This window comes from Mus caroli, chromosome 6 (assembly GCF_900094665.2).
Source record: "Mus caroli chromosome 6, CAROLI_EIJ_v1.1, whole genome shotgun sequence".
Lineage (NCBI taxonomy): Eukaryota > Metazoa > Chordata > Mammalia > Rodentia > Muridae > Mus > Mus caroli.
The window spans coordinates 53,183,365-53,200,623 of NC_034575.1; positions in this window are offsets into that span (position 1 = coordinate 53,183,365).

Here is a 17,259-nt window from a genome sequence, read left to right on the forward strand (position 1 = left end):
TGATACATTCTAGTTTTAAAAATTTGATGCTTTCCTTAGACTCTTCATAAAATGACTTTAATAATTTGGATTTTGGAATTAGATAAAATCAATTGGACATTTTCTCATTAAGTTTTTGGTTTTGTTTTTTTTAAATATAGACTAACTTTTCCTTTCTTTTTTAAAAGGTTTATTTTATTTGTTTCATGATATGAGTACACTGTAGCTGTCTTCAGACATAGCAGAAGAGGGAATCGTATCTCTTTACAAATGGTTGTGAGTCACCACATGGTTGCTGGGAACTGAACTCAGGACCTCTGGAAGAGCAGTCAGTGTTCTTAATCTCAGAGCCGTCTCTCCAGCCGCACTTTTCATTTCTTTCTTTTTATTGGGGGGGGGGTGTCGAGACAGGGTTTCTCTGTATAGCCCTGGCTGTCCTGGAACTCATTTCATAGACCATGCTGGCCTCGAATTCAGAAATCTCCCTGCCTCTACCTCCCGAGTGCTGGGATTAAAGTCAGGCACCACCACGCCTGGCTCCACTTTTCATTTCATTTCTTCTTCTTCTTCTTTTTTTTTTTTTTGCAAGATTTTTCTACAGACTTTATCTATTTTTTTAATTTTTAATATTTTTATTACGTATTTTCCTCAATTACATTTCCAATACTATCCCAAAAGTCCCCCATACCCCCCCCCACTTCCCTACCCACCTATCAGAATTACACCATACTTCTCAACAGAGATTCGAAAAGCCAGAAGGTCTTGGACAGATGTCATGCAGACCCTAAGGGAACACAAATGCCAGCCCAGGCTACTATACCCAGCAAAACTTCCAATCACCATAGATGGAGAAACTAAGATATTTCGTGACAAAACTAAATTTAAACAACATTTTTCCACTAATTCAGTCCTACAGAAGATAATAGAAGAAAAACTCCCACCCAAGAAGGGAAACTACACCCAAGAAAAAGAAATTAATCATCTCACAATAAATCCAAAAGAAGAGAACTGCACAAATATAATACTTCTAACAACAACAAAATAGCAATCGTTGGTTTTTAATATCTCTAAACATCAATGGACTAAATTCCTCAATAAAAAGACAGAGGCTAACAGATTGGATTCATAAACAGGACCCAGCATTTTCCTACATACAGGAAGCACACCTCAGTTACAAAGATAGACACTATCTCAGACTAAAAGACTGAAAAAAAAATCCAAGTAAGTGGTCCCAAGTAACAAGCTGGAGTAGCCATTCTAATATCCAAAAAATTTTTTGACCAAAAATTATTAAAATGATGGAGGACACTACATACTCATTGTCTTAGTCAGGATTCCTATTCCTGCACAAACATCATGACCAAGAAGCAAGTTGAGGAGGAAAGGGTTTATTCGGTTTTCACTTCCATACTGCTGTTCATCACCAAAGAAGTCAGGACTGGAACTCAAGCAGGTCAGAAGGCAGGGACTGATGCAGAAGCCATGGAGGGATGTTCTTTACTGGCTTGCTTCCTCTGGATTGCTCAGCCTGCTCTCTTATAGAATCAAGACTACCAGCCCAGAGATGGTACCACCCACAAGGGGCCCTTCCCCCTTGATCAATAATTGGGAAAATGCATTGCAGCTGGATCTTGTGCTGGCATTTCCTCAACTGAAGCTCCTTTCTCTGTGATAACTCCAGCTGTGTCAAGTTGACACAATACTAGCCAGTACGCTCATCAAAGGAAAAATCCAACAAGATGAACTCTCAATTGTGAATGTCTATACCCTAAATGGAAGGGCACGCACATTTGTAAGAGAAATGTTACTAAAACTCAAAGTATACATTGTACATCATACAACAATAGTGGGAGACTTCAACAGAAACTAAATAAAGACACAGGGAAACTAACACAAGTTATGAGCCAAATGGATTTAACAGATATCTATAGAACATTTCACCCTAAAACAGAAGAATATACCTTCTTTTACATCATGGTACCTTCTCCAAAACTGACCATATAATCACAAAACAGGCCTCAAGAGATACAAGAAGATTGAAATAACCCCATGCATCTGATCAGATCACCACGGATTAAGGCTGGTCTTCAATAACAATAAAAACAACAGAAAGCCCAAGTACTTGTGGAAAGTGAACAACTCTGTAGCCAATGATAACTTGGTCAGTGAAGAATTCAAAAAATTAAAGACTTTCTAGAATTTAATGAAAATGAAGGTACAACATATAAAAACTTATGGGACACAATGAAAGCAGTGGTAAGAGGAAAATTCATAGTACTGAGTGCCTTCATAAAGAAATTGGAGAGATCCTACACTAGCAACTTAACAGAACATCTGAAAGTTCTCAAACAAAAAGAAGGAAATACACCCAAGAGGGGAAGATTGTAGGAAAAAACCAAAAGCAGGGCTGAAACCAACCAATTAGAAACAAAGAGAACTGTAAAAAAAAAAAAATCAACAAATCTAAGATCTGGTTCTTTGAGAAAATCAAGATGTATAAACCCCTAGCCAAACTAACTAAAGGGCACAAGCCAGTATTCATATGAACAAAATCAGAGATGAAAAGGGACACACAACAACAGAAACTGAGGAAATTTTTAAAAATCATCAGACCCTACTACAAAAGCCTACACTTAACAAAACTAAATAACCTAGATGAAATGGATGACTTTCTAGATATCAGGTACCAAAGTTAAATCAGGATCAGATTAACTATCTAGCTAGTCCTATAACCCCTATGGAAATAGAAGCAGTGATTAAGAGTCTCCAAACCAAAAAAAGGCCAGGGACAGATGATTTTAGTGCAGAATTCTATCAGACCTTCAAAGAAGACCTAATACCAATACTTCTCAAACTATTCCACAAAATAAAAAAGAAGGAACTCTACTTAATTCATTCTATGAACCCATAGTTAAACTTATACCTAAACCAAAGACCCAATAAAAAAAAAAGAGAACTTTAGACCAATTTTGCTTATAAATATCAATGCAAAAATACTCAATAGAATTTCCAGAAACTGAACCCAAGAACACATTAAAATGTTCATTCACCACAATCAAGTAGGCTTCATTTAAGGGATGCACTCAAACAAATCAGTAACCTTCCTCTACACAAAGGATAAATTGGCTGAGACAGACATTAGGGAAACAATACCCTTCACAATAGTCATAAAATTTATAAAATATCTTGGTGTAACTCTAACCAAGCAAGTGAAAGATCTTTATGACAAGAGTTTCAAGTTTCTGAAGAAAGAAATCAAAGAAGATCTCAGAAGATGGAAAGAAATCCCATGCTCATGGATTAACATAGCAAAAATTACCATCATACCAAAAGCAGTCTACAGATTCAATGTAGTCTTCATCAAAATTCCAACTCAATTATTCACAGTGATAGAGCAATTCTCAACTTCACCTGGAATAACAAAAAACCCAGGATAGTGAAAAAATTCTCAATAATAAAAGGACTTTTGGAGGAAATCACCATCCCTGACCTCAAGCTTTACTACAGAGCAATAGTGATTAAAACCACATGATATTGATACAGAGACAGACAGGTCAATGAATGAAACAGAATCAAAGGCACAGAAATAAACTCATATACCTATGGTTACTTGGTCTTTGACAAGGAAGCCAAAACCATCCAGTGGAAAAAAGAACGCATTTTCAACAAATGGTGCTGGCACAACTGGTAGTTATCATGTAGAAGAATGCAAATTGATACATTTTTATCTCTTTGTTCAAGTCCAAGTGGATCAAGGACCTCCACATAAAACCAGATACACTGAATCTAGTAGAAAAGAAAGTGGGAAAGAGCCTCAAACACATCAGCACAGGGTAAAGTTGTTTTGAATAGAATACCAATGGTTCAGGCTCTTAGATTAACAGTTGACAAATGGGCCCTCATGAAACTTAAATGCCTCTGTAAGGCAAAGGACACTGTCAATAGGACAAAACAGCAACCTACAGATTGGGAAAATATCTTTACCAATACATCCAATAGAGAACTAATATCCAAAATGTACAAAGAACTCAAGAAATTAGATTCCAGAAAACCAAATAACTCAATTAAAACATGGGATGAAGAGCTAAACAAAGAATTCTCAACTGAGGCATCTCAAATGGCAGTCAAGTACCTAAAGAAATGTTCAACATCCTTAGTCATCAGGGAAATGCAGATCAAAATGACCCTGAGATTCCACCTCACACTAATCATAGTTGTTAAGATCAAAAACTCAGGCAACAGCAGATGCTGGCAAGGATGTGGAGAAAGAAAAACACTTCTCCATTGCTGGTGGGATTGCAAGCTGGTACAAACACTTTGGAAATCAATCAGGAAGTTCCTCAGAAAATTGGAAATAGTTCTATCTGAAGACCCAGCCATACCACTACTGAACATATTCCCAAAAGATTCTCTAACATATAACAAGGACACATGTTCCACTTTGTTCATAGCAGCCTTATTTATAATAGCCAAAAGCTGGAACAAACCCAGATGCCCCTCACCAGAAGAATGGATTCAGAAAATGTGGTACAATTATACAATGGAGTACTACTCAGCTAATTCTGCTACTAAAAATGACGACTTCACAAATGTTGTGGACAAATGCATGGAACTAGAAAATATCATTCTGAGTGAGGTAACCCAGACTCAAAAGGACATACATAGTATGTACTCATTGATAAGTGAATATTAGCCCCAAATCTCTGAATACCCATGTTACAACTCATAGACCATAAGAAGCTTAACAAGAAGGAAGGCTAAAGTGTGGATGCTTCAATGCCACTTAGAAGGCAGAACAGAATAATCACAGGAGACAGAGGGAGAGAAGGACCTGGGTAGGGGAGAGGAGAGGGAGGAGGAAAAGGGGGACAGGATCAGGTATGAGAAGAGGCAGAAGTCCAGGGGGACAAGAGAATGAATAGAATATGTAGCAATGGGGAGTGGAGACTGGGGGAGGGGGTTGCAACCACTAGAAAGTACCAGAGGCCAGGGGTGCAAGAGGGTCCTAGGATTCAGTGGAGATAACCTTAGACAAAATACCCAACAGAGGAGAGATAGAACTTGAAGAGACCATGTCCAGTAGATAGACATGTCCCCCAGTTGAAGGATGGGGGCATCCACCCATCTCAAAATCTTTAACCTAGAATTGTTCTTTCTAATGGAAATGCAGGGGCAAAAAACTGGAGCAGAGACTGAAGGAAAGGCCATACTGAGACATCTTGGGACCCTTTCCATCCACAGACAGCAAACCTCAACACTTTTGCTGATGCCAAGAAGTCCAGACAGGAGCCTGGTATAGCTGTCCTGTGAGAGGCTCTGCCAGCACCTAAGACAGATACAGATACTCACAGCCATTCATTGGTGTGAACCAGGGGACCCCAATGGAAGAGTAAGGGGAAGGACTGAAGAAGCTGAAGGAGACTATAAGCCAATAGGAAGAACAACAATATCAACTAACCAGACCCTTCAGACCTCCCGGGGACTAAACCACCAACCAAAGAGCATATATGAGTTGATCCATGACTCTTGCTACATATGTAGCAGAGGACTACCTTATCTGGCATCAGTGGGAGGGGAGATGCTTGGTCCTGTGGAGGCTTGTTGCTCCAGCAAAGGGAGATTCTAGAGGGGTGAGATTGGAATGGGTGGGTGGGTGGAGAAGCACTCTAGTAGAGGCAAAGGGGTGGAAAGTTTGTGGAGGGGAGACCAAGAATGGGGACAACATTTAAATGTTAATAAATAAAATTATTAATAAAATAAAACCCCTAATAGTCCAATTTGAAAACTCAAATGAAAATCATTATAAGTATAATGGATCATGCATACAATAGAGTATCAGGACTCAAAGAAAAAGTTGAAGACCTTTATTAAATAATGAAGGAATAGCTGGGTCGTGTTGGGGCACGCCTTTAATGTCAGCACTTGGGAGGCATAGGCAGGCAGATTTCTGACTTCGAGGCCAGTCTGGTCTACAGAGTGTGTTCCAGGACAGCCAGGACTACACAGAGAAACCCTGTATCAAAAAACAAAAAACAACAACAACAACAAAAACTAAAATGAAGGAGAAGAAGGAGAAGAAGAAGAAGAAGGAGAAGGAGAAGAAGAAGAAGAAGAAGAAGAAGAAGAAGAAGAAGAAGAAGAAGAAGAAGAAGAAGAAGAAGAAGAAGAAGAAGAAGAAGAAGAAATATAATAATAAAAAAAAGTTGGAAAGAGAAATGCAAAAAATGTAGACACCATGAGAAAAGAAACCTCCAAATCATAAGCATTGATGAGGGAAAAGTATCCCAAGTCAATGATGTAGACTAGATTCTCAAAAAGATCATTGAAGAAAATTTCTCCAAACTAAAAAAAAAAAAAAAAAAATAATGCACCCCCACACAGACCAGAAAATGTAGTTTTCCCAACATAGCTCACTTAATACACTAAGAATACAGAACAAAGGAAGTGCTTTGAAAACTACAAGAGAAAAAATGCAACACACACATACACACACACACACACACACACGAGAAGCATAAGAATAATAGCTGATTTATCAGTGGAAAAGATGAAAGCCAGAAGAGTTTAGAGCATGCATCTCAAATACTAAAAGATTATAAAGCTGACATAGCTTAATATACTTTGCAAAATATCCACCATAATTGAGAGAGAGAAAGATGATATAAAGACTAAAATTTTTATATTAAATAAATCAAACCTAAAGAAAAAATGGCAAGCAATATTTTTGGCAGAAGTGAGTAATGGGCATAGCCAAGACTGTGGAAAGAACTATACACTAACTTTAACACCAAGCATGGGAAGCCCTCTTCTATGTTCTTGGTCAAAGCTGTCCATGAAACTTAAGAAATGTTATAGGCTATTGCTACTGCTCTTGGTTATTCTTGAGAGGTGACAGTTCTCTGTTGCTGAAGACATCATGCACTTTAGTCATAGGACCCTGTACTAGAGTTGATCTGTATGCTTCCTCTAAGAAGACTAGATTTATTTTTGTGGTATCTGAAGTGCCATGCAAGCCCCCAAAGTAGGAAAGCAACAATTCTACTGAGCCATGATACCTATGAACCACACTGACAACCTATGTATCAAAACAATGATGAGCATGGCAAGAAAAACCTAAAGGTGTAGTAGTGGCACATAATGCCTTGGCAGTAACCAACAGCTCTCCCACTGGAGTTAATAATAACCGCCAAACATGAGTAACTGGCAGCAAAAACCTAGCCAACTATCCAGGGCTAGTGAAACCATCGATTTTAGAGGAGAATCTAAAACTTTCACTTCCCTAAACCAGCACAATGCTTAACTATATTCTAAATATTGTCATTATACCCAACAGATAAGTATATTCCCAACACCTCAACAAAAAGCTTCTCTTTGCAACAGATGGAGGCCATTACAGAAAACCACAATCAAACAAAATGCAGAGTTGTGCAGCCCAGTCCTAACTGATAAATCTATAATATATCTTTGGTACATGAGTCAAGAATCACTGGTGAAGTGGTGTCAGAAAGATTGTAAGAACCCCAGGAATAGAGAGTTTGCTGTGAGATTGTCTTAGAAACCCTTACCGTTATTTAACTCTCTGAGAGGAGACTTTTTTAATGTCAGAAGCTATAGCCATAAAGTCTCACCAACATGACAGACAAAATATGAACTAAACAGGGACACAAGAGACTTGCTAAAGTGGATGAGGAGAGACACCCCAAGGGGCCTCAACACTACACAAAAAAACTGCAGGCAATTGGAGTAGGAGTCATAATCTTTCTGAGGGAGGAAACTACCGGTTAGTTATCCAATATCAAATGGTCATCCCTGAAAAAATGCATGCAAATAACAGTATGAAGACTGATATATTCAGGGGATATATATATAATGATGTAATTATTATTATTATTATTTCAAAAGTGGAAAGAATTAATGTAAAAAGTTCAAGCTTAATCCCATCTCCACAAAGGCAGCTCTAATCAGCATAGCTTACTTAGTTGAAACACTTCATTTCATTGTATGATATCTTGTACTGATAGGACACAAAGCCTGGGAAATTAGTTTCTCTGTATATCCTACAGTGAGAATATGGGTAATTAATTATGCTGAGAAAATTTTCCATGAGATTTGGAAGGTAGGGGAAAGAAAAGAATTCTCTGGAACTTCTAATAGCCCCTAGGGCTGACTGAGGGAAGAAAGGTTAGGGGTAGATTACATTTCTTACGTCTTTGAGGGTGTTTATCATCAACCTCCCTGAAACCACAGCTACCATCACAACCACGCAAAAACATCAGCCAGACTAAACATGCCTTTGCTATTTAAGACTCTGAAGAATCCCTGAGTCACTCAATTTTCAGGAATGGGAGGCAGGTTGGATAGTTTAGGTAAGACTTACCTCTCTACACACTTCCAGGGAGTAACAACAAGGAGATTCTCAGAGGGTGATGGCCATGGCTAGAAAAAATAGAGAACAGGTTTGTTTACATAAAGCATTTAGGGCTAACCAAAGGCTCTGTGTTGTTCTGTGCAGTGCATGTGTATGTGCTGCAGTGTGAGCAGAACTCACTGTGCTTTTTGCACTGTCCTTCTGAACATGGCTGTATGCACAGAGAAGGAAGAAAATTTAATTTCACATTCTTAGATTGAAGGAACAGCCATGTCTAGGTCAAGAAGAAATATTTATGCATACCCAAGGATGCTAGGGTTTGAGCTACTTGTAATGTGTGATTCTTTGGAAATTAACCTTTGTGGGTGTGGAGGAGGGCTGAGTGTGGATTTTTATGAAATAAGGAATGAGAAAAACTTCATTTGGTGAACATAAGGTAAGCTGTGTCAATAACAATGCTCTTTATTACCCAACTCTCATTTATTCTCATTGGCAAAGAGAAGAGTGATAATTCACAGTCTCACATGGACTTCTAGAACATTACTGAAGGGACAAATGTCACTTCTGTGCTGAGACAGGAAAGTGCCTGTGAACTCTGCACAGCTTTTTCTCTCTTCTTTTTCACCTTGATGGCACACTTTTAGATGGCAGTTTGTGAAGTGAGTTATGCTTGAAGGCTTGTTTCCTAGGACTTAAAATCCACCTGTGAAAAACCAAGATATAAACTTTAAAAAATGTCCTGTGATATTATGGGGGTGTTTGTTAGCCCTTGTTTAGGCTCTGGTTCTAGCTGGAGAGAGTGTAAGGGAAAACTGGACCAAGGAGTGTGATGAGACATTTAGCATTAGGGAACAATCTAAGTACCCAGCTGAGTTGTGTACATACCAACAGGATGTTGTACCCAAAGGTAACACAGAGAAGAGAAAATCCGGTCAAGTCACATGAGTGATGCTCACTGGCTTACTCTCTCTGGCTTATTTAGTTTGCTTTCTTATATATTTTATGGGCACCTTCTCAGGAATAACACCATCCAAAGTTGGCTCAGACCATCCACATCAACAATGGATCAAGGAAATAACCCACAGATTTGTCTACAGGCCAACCTGATAGAGTATTTTGTTAATTGAGGAACTTCATCTCAAATGACTCTAGTTTACATTAATTTTCCCAAGCCTAACCAACACACTAAGAAAATGTGAGGATAGGAGTTTGGAACTCCCCTATTTTGTACAAATACCAAATGGACCTAGTGGACTACTTGTAGTCCCAATACACGGGAGGTAGAGATAGGATGACTGAAACATGATGGCTACCAAGAAGAGCTAACTTGGCAAGCTCTGATTCAAGTGAGAGACCTTCCATTGATATGTAAGGTGGGAAACAATCAACCAAGACACTTAACATCAATCTCTGGGTTGTTACAAGCATGTTGACCCTTGTGTATGAGCATATACATCTGCATGCACATGCGTACATGATTACCCTCCACATGAACATAATACACACTATGAACATAGACATATGAGAAAAAAAGAGAGAAATAGGCAATTCTTGTGACTTTTATCAAGATCAGAAAAGAAAAAAGGAAAAAAGAAAAGTTAAAGAAAGAAAAGAAAAAGTTCATAGGATGGTAGCCTACCACCTCAAGTATAATATTATAAATGAGAAATTTTATAAGTAAGGTGAGATGTAGCTTTTAAAAATTAGAACAGAGACAGGCAAGATGGCTTAGTGGGTAAAGGTGCTTGCCACCAAGTCTGATCCCCTGGATCCACATGGTAAAAAGAGAGATTTAATTCGCAAAAGTAGACCTCCATAATCTCACTGTGACACAGTATTCCATCCCACAAATAAATACATAAATGCAGTAAAAAATTCCTTTAAAATATCTACATTAATTTTACTGTGTATCATAATGTGGATGTGGAGGTCACTTGCAAGAATCCATTCTCTGCTTCCACTGGGGGAGTTCCAGGGATTGAATTTAGATCACAGGCTCACAGGCGAAACCCACTGAGCCATTGTGCTGTGCACCCTTCCCCAAGTTTCATTGAGAAGTGTTGAATTGTGGCATTAAAAAACAATTACAGAAGTACCTGCCCTGACCAAGATGGCCTGTGGTAGGTAGAATCAGGATACCCAAGGATCTGGTGCAGGTGCCACTGAAGTTAACTAATATGTGATGAAAGGATGGGAAAGTTGGAGTACAAAGTGGGGAGGTATAAGAAAAGGTGAAGCTAGAGGCTTCATACACTGTCGAGAAAGATAGAACTGGAGACTGGATGACAATAAGGAATAGGCAGGTATGAGCAGGCAATGGTGAGGTCCTGTCCCTGGCTGCTGCCAAGGGCCATGTCTGGGCCTGTAGCCCTGTTGGAGCTAGAAAGTGTTGATATCTGTGGCCAGAAGTCAATAGGATATGTGTGATCTGAGCTGCCACTGGTGACTATATCAATACTGAGGGTCATGCTGTCATGATGGGACATGATGATTTGAGTGGCCACCTAAGGTCATGGGAACTTCTGGGCCTATATTGCCAGGGGTTTGAGGGTGAATGTCTGGCTCTTTGATCCTATGACAGCAGGAGCTTGTGTTGTCCCAGGCCACTGTTACCACCAAAGATCAAGCAGATGCTCCTGGTCTGGACTGTCTCCTGAGACCCTGTGCCTAGCTAACCTGAACCCCCCCCTGGGCAGCACAGTAGAGCTGTCTCTGGTAGAGAAGGCTTGGGTGAGTTGGCCTCTAGGACATGATAGCAGGAAAGGGGACCTTGACCCCTTGCTAGCTATAGGATTGAGTGAGCTAACTGGGGGTAATGCTGGAGAGCTCTCCCTAGTGGTGAGGGTACAGGAGATCTGACCAACTTTGTTGTCTTCTCAGCCCAGATGCAGGGTTTTGAGTTGGACCACATTAACATCTACTCCATCTATGATCTGCTGGAGCATGTGAAATGGCTGGTCCTGAAGATTCAAAGCTAAAGGATTTCTATGACACTGGGCAACAACAGGATATCTGAGAGGGGTTCTGGTGAAGTTCCAGTATAGATAGTGAAACAGAAGACAGAGGTCTCAAAACAGACCAATGACTCATTGCAATGAACATTTGCAAGTAAAAATATATGGACCAAGGGTATGCTGTGTGGCATCCTGTGACACACCACAACTTCTAGGACAAGATTTATTTTTTTAAAATTCTATCTTATTTTATTTAATTAACCAAGCTCAGAACTGTTTTATTCCCATGATTTAAACTTGATTCAAAGTTAAAAAGAATCATTAAGAAAAACATTTGTAACAAAAAACAGAACTGTCTAGATATCATTACTGATGAAGATGAGGTTTAGACAAATATGAAATATTTATAGTAAATGTTATAAGCCTAACAATAAGTAGATGAGAAGACATATATCGACAGTATACAGTTTCATATAAATTCAGGAAGTAATTAAATCATTTCTGTTTTAGTTCTCTACTAGGGCCTAGGAGGAAGAATGTCTGCAAGGACAACCATAATCTCACTTAAAACTCCAGGGTAGAAACTAAGGAAATTTGCAGTACAAGGCATGAGTTACTTTCCTGGAAATTATTGGTCAGGGAGGCACCAGAATTTTGCAAAATAGCACAGGCTATTTCCATTGTTCTTAGCTACCCACAATACCTACATGATAAGAACCTAAGGATAATATTACACACTTCCGTTGTAGGTCATAGAAAAATTAATCTCAAATTCACTGAAAAACTCCCTCCTTGATGGCTAGCATTCATAGGGCCATAGTTTGTTATATAGGTTCTTGTGAGAAAAAGATACTAATGTAACAGATAAGACATGCTTACTGGTGCAATAGTGGTGCAACTGTTATGGGGCCACTAACAGTTTTATGATTTGACTTGATGCCTGTTACATAGGAAGGAATTTCATGTCCCATACAATAATTGCCGGGAAAACAAAAGAACTTCAGGGCTGGAGACTCATAGGCCTTAAGGTAGAATCTGCTATTGTATTCCCCCAAATATTCGTCCTTTTGTCAATGTGCTTTCTGAACATATATGCTTACTATACATATATACCTAGGCTATTTAACAGATGTTATGATCAGAACTAAATAGAGCATCATATACTACCAATTCCCAGAGGCTAAGAGAGTCTCATAGGATAGGAGATAGAAGGAATTTATGAGCTGGATGATGGGAAAGAGATGTAAAATGTTGTCTTCTGGATATAGCTATTGCATGCATGAACTAACAGCAGCCATGGTTATTAATCTGTATAAGATGTGCTCAAGGTCAAAATTTCCAGCCAAATTTCCAGTATAGATGATACATGGGGGGCATACTTCTCAGGTCCTTCCTCTTACTGAAAAGCTATTAGCAACTGATAGTTGCTGAAGAAGGAAGACTCATTTCCTTTTGGAGGGTCTGGGCAATAAAAGAGTTCCTATGCTCCAGTGCACAGCCCAGTATCTGTGCATATATGGGTGACACTAAGTTAACCTAATGGGTCATAAAAAATAGAAAACATAAAGTTGGGAGGGTAACAGGTGAAGTTATTAGGGGCAGGTAGATTAAGGAAATGGTGGGGGACAGACAGAATCATACATCATTAAACACAGGTAGGAAAGTTACAAAAATAATGTAAAATTATAAAAGTCTCAAACCCTAAATCAAACTCAAATAATCACAAAACAAATAAGGCTGTCATCTCTACTTTTGCTCAATCTACTGAAAGTGTTATCAACAAAATCGGACAAAAGTAAACAAATAAGTAAGTATATACATAGTAAGAGAGCTTACAATGTTGCTTATTCCCAGACGACATAAATATTTGCATATGAAGCTAATAACAACTGATAATCAAAGTATAAGAATTATGAAAGTGTAGCAAGGTTTCCAGATCGCAGATCAATAACAAATCATTTTCAGGACTAGATAATAGCAATAAGGTTAGAAAACAAGTTTTCATTTATGATATCTAAAAATTTGAACTGCTTAGAATATTGAAGAAATTTATACTCAAGATAGACACACACACACATCTTTGAAATAAAGACGATTTGAGCAAATGGAGAGTTAGACATGAGTTATAAAAATGAAGTGGGTTCTCTCAATGTAAATTTTAAATAAAATGTCTTAGGTTAGATATGTATGAAGCTCTGGGTAGCAAGCACAAGGCCCTGGATTTGATAACTTGCATCATATAAATCAGGTACCGTGATATACACTTGTCATCCCAGGACCTGGGAGGTACAGGCAGGGGTGGATGTGGGGGGGGGGTGAGAAGTTCAAGTTATCTTCACCTACAAAGCAAGTTTGAGGGCAGGATGGGTTACATGTGAACCTGTCAAAAAATATTCTCATAGAAACTTGATAATATCAAGTTCAAGTGGATCAAGGACCTCCACATAAAACCAGATACACTGTAAAGGGGAAAAGTTGCTGAACAGAACACCAATGGATTATGATCTAAGATCAAGAATCGATAACACCTGGATACTTCATTCCTCCTTAGAATAGTGAACAAAATACCCATGGAAGGAGTTATAGAGACAAAGTTTGGAGCTGAGATGAAAAGATGGACTATCCAGAGACTGCCCCACCCAGGGATCCATCCCATAAACAACCACCAAACCCAGGCACTATTGAATATGCCAGTAAGATTTTGCTGACAGGATACTGATATAGCTATTTCTTGTGAGGCTATGCCAGTGCCTGGCAAATACAGAAGTGGATGCTCATTGTCATCTATTGGATGGAACACAGGGCCCCCAATGATGGAGCTAGAGAAAGTATCCAAGGAGCAAAGGGGTCTGCAACCTTATAGGAGGACTAACAATATGAACTAACCAGTAACCCCAGCCCCCAGCTTGTGTCCCTAGTTGCATATGTAGCAGAGGATGGCCTAATTGTCCATCAGTGGGAGGAGAAGCCCTTGGTCTTGGGAAGATTATTTGCCCCAGTAGAAGGGAATGCCAGGGCCAGGAAGCAGGAGTGGGTGGGTTGGGGAGCAGGGCGGGGAGAGGGTATAGGGGACTTTCGGAGAGGAAACTAGGAAAGGAGATAGCATTTGAAATGTAAATAAAGAAAATATATAATAAAAAATTAATACTTTCAAAAATCCTCCTAATCCATGAGTATGGGAGATCTTTCCATCTTCTGAGATCTTTTTCGATTTCTTTCTTCAGAGGCTTGAAGTTCTTGTCATACAGATATTTCACTTGCTTAGTTAGATTTACACCAAGATATTTTATATTATTTGTGACTATTGTGAAAGGTGTTGTTTCCCTAATTTCTTTCTCAGCCTGTTTATTCTTTGAGTAGAGGAAGGTCATTGATTTGTTTGTGTTAATTTTATATCCAGCTACTTTGGTGAACTGAAGTTGTTTATCAGGTTTAGGAGTTCTCTGGTGGAATTTTTGGGGTCACTTAAGTACACTATGATTCCATCTGCAAATAGTGATATTTTGACTTCTTCCTTTCCAATTTGTTTCCATTTGTTCTCTTTTTGTGGTCTAATTGCTCTGGCTAGGACTTCAAATACTATATTGAACAGGTAGGGAGAGAATGGGCAACCTTGTCTGGCCACTGATTTTAGTGGAATTGCTTCAAGTTTCTCTCCATCAAGTTTGATGTTGGCTACTGGTGTGCTGTATATTGTTTTTACTATGTACAGTTATGGGCCTTGAATTCCTAACCTTTCCAAGACTTTTTATCATGAAGGGATGTTGGATTTTGTCAAATTCTTTCTCAGCATCTAATGTCTTGATCATGTGGTTTTTGTCTTTGAGTTTGTTTATATAGTGGACTATGTTAATGGATTTCCTTATATTGAACCACCCCTGCATCCCTGGGATGAAGCCTACTTGATCATGATGGATGATCGTTTTGATGTGATCTTGGATTCATTTTGCTTGCCTTCCCTCAATACTTATGCTGTGAACAATGAATATCGGATACTAGGGGTGGTTCAGATAGAGAGTTTATTTTTTGACAGAATTAGATTTCATCTCCTCTAATAACATGATCATACCAGGTTGCCAGGAGCTGTGCCTTTGCCTTTACTGTCTACATATCTTTACTTAAGAGTCTATTTGATATTTTCTTCCATGTTATTTATTCCACTTACTCCTCTGAGTCTGTAGTTAGTGCAGTATTGGCCATGGCAGTTGCAGGAATATGTCCTTGGGCCTGTTATGAGGTCATCGCTCTTCCAGTAAGTTATGACACGGTATACATTTTTATCATCTTGGACTCAAACAAAAAAGAGGCTTTTCTGGAAGGAATGAAGGAAGGAAGGAAGGAAGGAAGGAAGGAAGGAAGGAAGGAAGGAAGGAAGGAAGAGAAATACAGTCCTTCTCACTGTCCAAGAGAAAAGATAACTGGAGGTAGAGGAACTACACACAGCTCAGATTAGGGAGTCATCCCAGAGCAAGTGTGCACAGATGCCATTGCTTGATTGTCATTTCATACCTCTGGCTGATGTAGGGATCAAAACTACTTATCTGGCCAAGGCAAGTACAGCTGTAATTAGAGATGCCTGAGAAAGACAGAGGTGGGAGCCAGATGACTAACAATACTGGGTGAACACATATCCTTCTCATAGCTCACATAGACACTCTAGAGTGAATACACTATCCATATTTGGGAGATGTTCTCAGCTTCATCTTTCAACAACATCTAAACAAATGCTTTGGTTACAGAGTTAGTTCTATAATAATCCTCTATACTCGCAGGCTCTAGCTTTTCATGGGGAGTTGAAATCACAGTGTGCAATCATCTCTAAACTGAGCATGTAAAGTGAGACTCAACCATGCAATCCTACAGAGATCTAAGTTATAAACCAAGCCTTAAAGAATGAGAGCTGAATAATTTCTCTTGTGAATCACTTGAGTCATAAACTAGACAGAGTGATAGAGGAGGAAGAGGAGGGCTCATACATTAATTTATCCATTTCTTTAAACTTTAACAAATGAGATGAATCTAATGAGAGTGATTGAACATTCTCATTTTCTAAAATAACACTCATTGTGAAAGTGATCAACTTAGGGTCTTGACCTTTTGAAGTGACTATACAGAGTTCACAGCAAATATTATTTAAGAATGGCCACATCCTGCTTATTAGGTTTTGAAAATCTTTGTTTGATGAGTACAACACCAAGATCAACTTTTAATTACATACGTGTACACTTGGTTTTTATTCATTTATTTTGTGGGAAATGGTAGTACCTGTCACTTTGCACGTATTGAGGCCAGAGGACAATTTGCTGTAGAATTGACCTGGGTTTGCAAGACTTGCCAACAAACACCTTTATCTGCCGATCCAGTTTGACTGCCTGATACCAAATTCTTACTAACTGAATAACAGGCAGCATTGTTACTATGTATGTGAATGAATTAAACATATGTAAATTAACACACAAACATTTCCATAAAAAACAAAAGGTAGCTTGACTCCAAAAAGGAAGGCAAATCAGATATTTGAAAATAACTTTCCAGATAGCCGGGCGTGGTGGCGCAAGCCTTTAATCCCAGCACTCGGGAGGCAGAGGCAGGCAGATTTCTGAGTTCAAGGCAGCCTGGTCTACAAAGTGAGTTCCAGGACAGCCAGGGCTACACAGAGAAACCCTGTCTAAAAAAAAAAAAACAGATGAAAATCAAAATGGATGAAAATTTATAAAGAATGTTTTTATTTCTTTTTTTTCTAAAAAAAAAACCTGATGTGTAATTTGTACAAATAAACCATTAAGAAATGACAGAATATTTCTCGTGATTTGCCTATGAAAATAAAGCCATAATTATTTTTATAGCAACTTGTGCTTAACATCAAGAGATAAGAATTCCTTTAAATGATCTGATAGTCAACTCAAGAAACTTTGGAAAACTGGAAAAAAAAAACAGGTGTAGCCAGCTACCCACAAC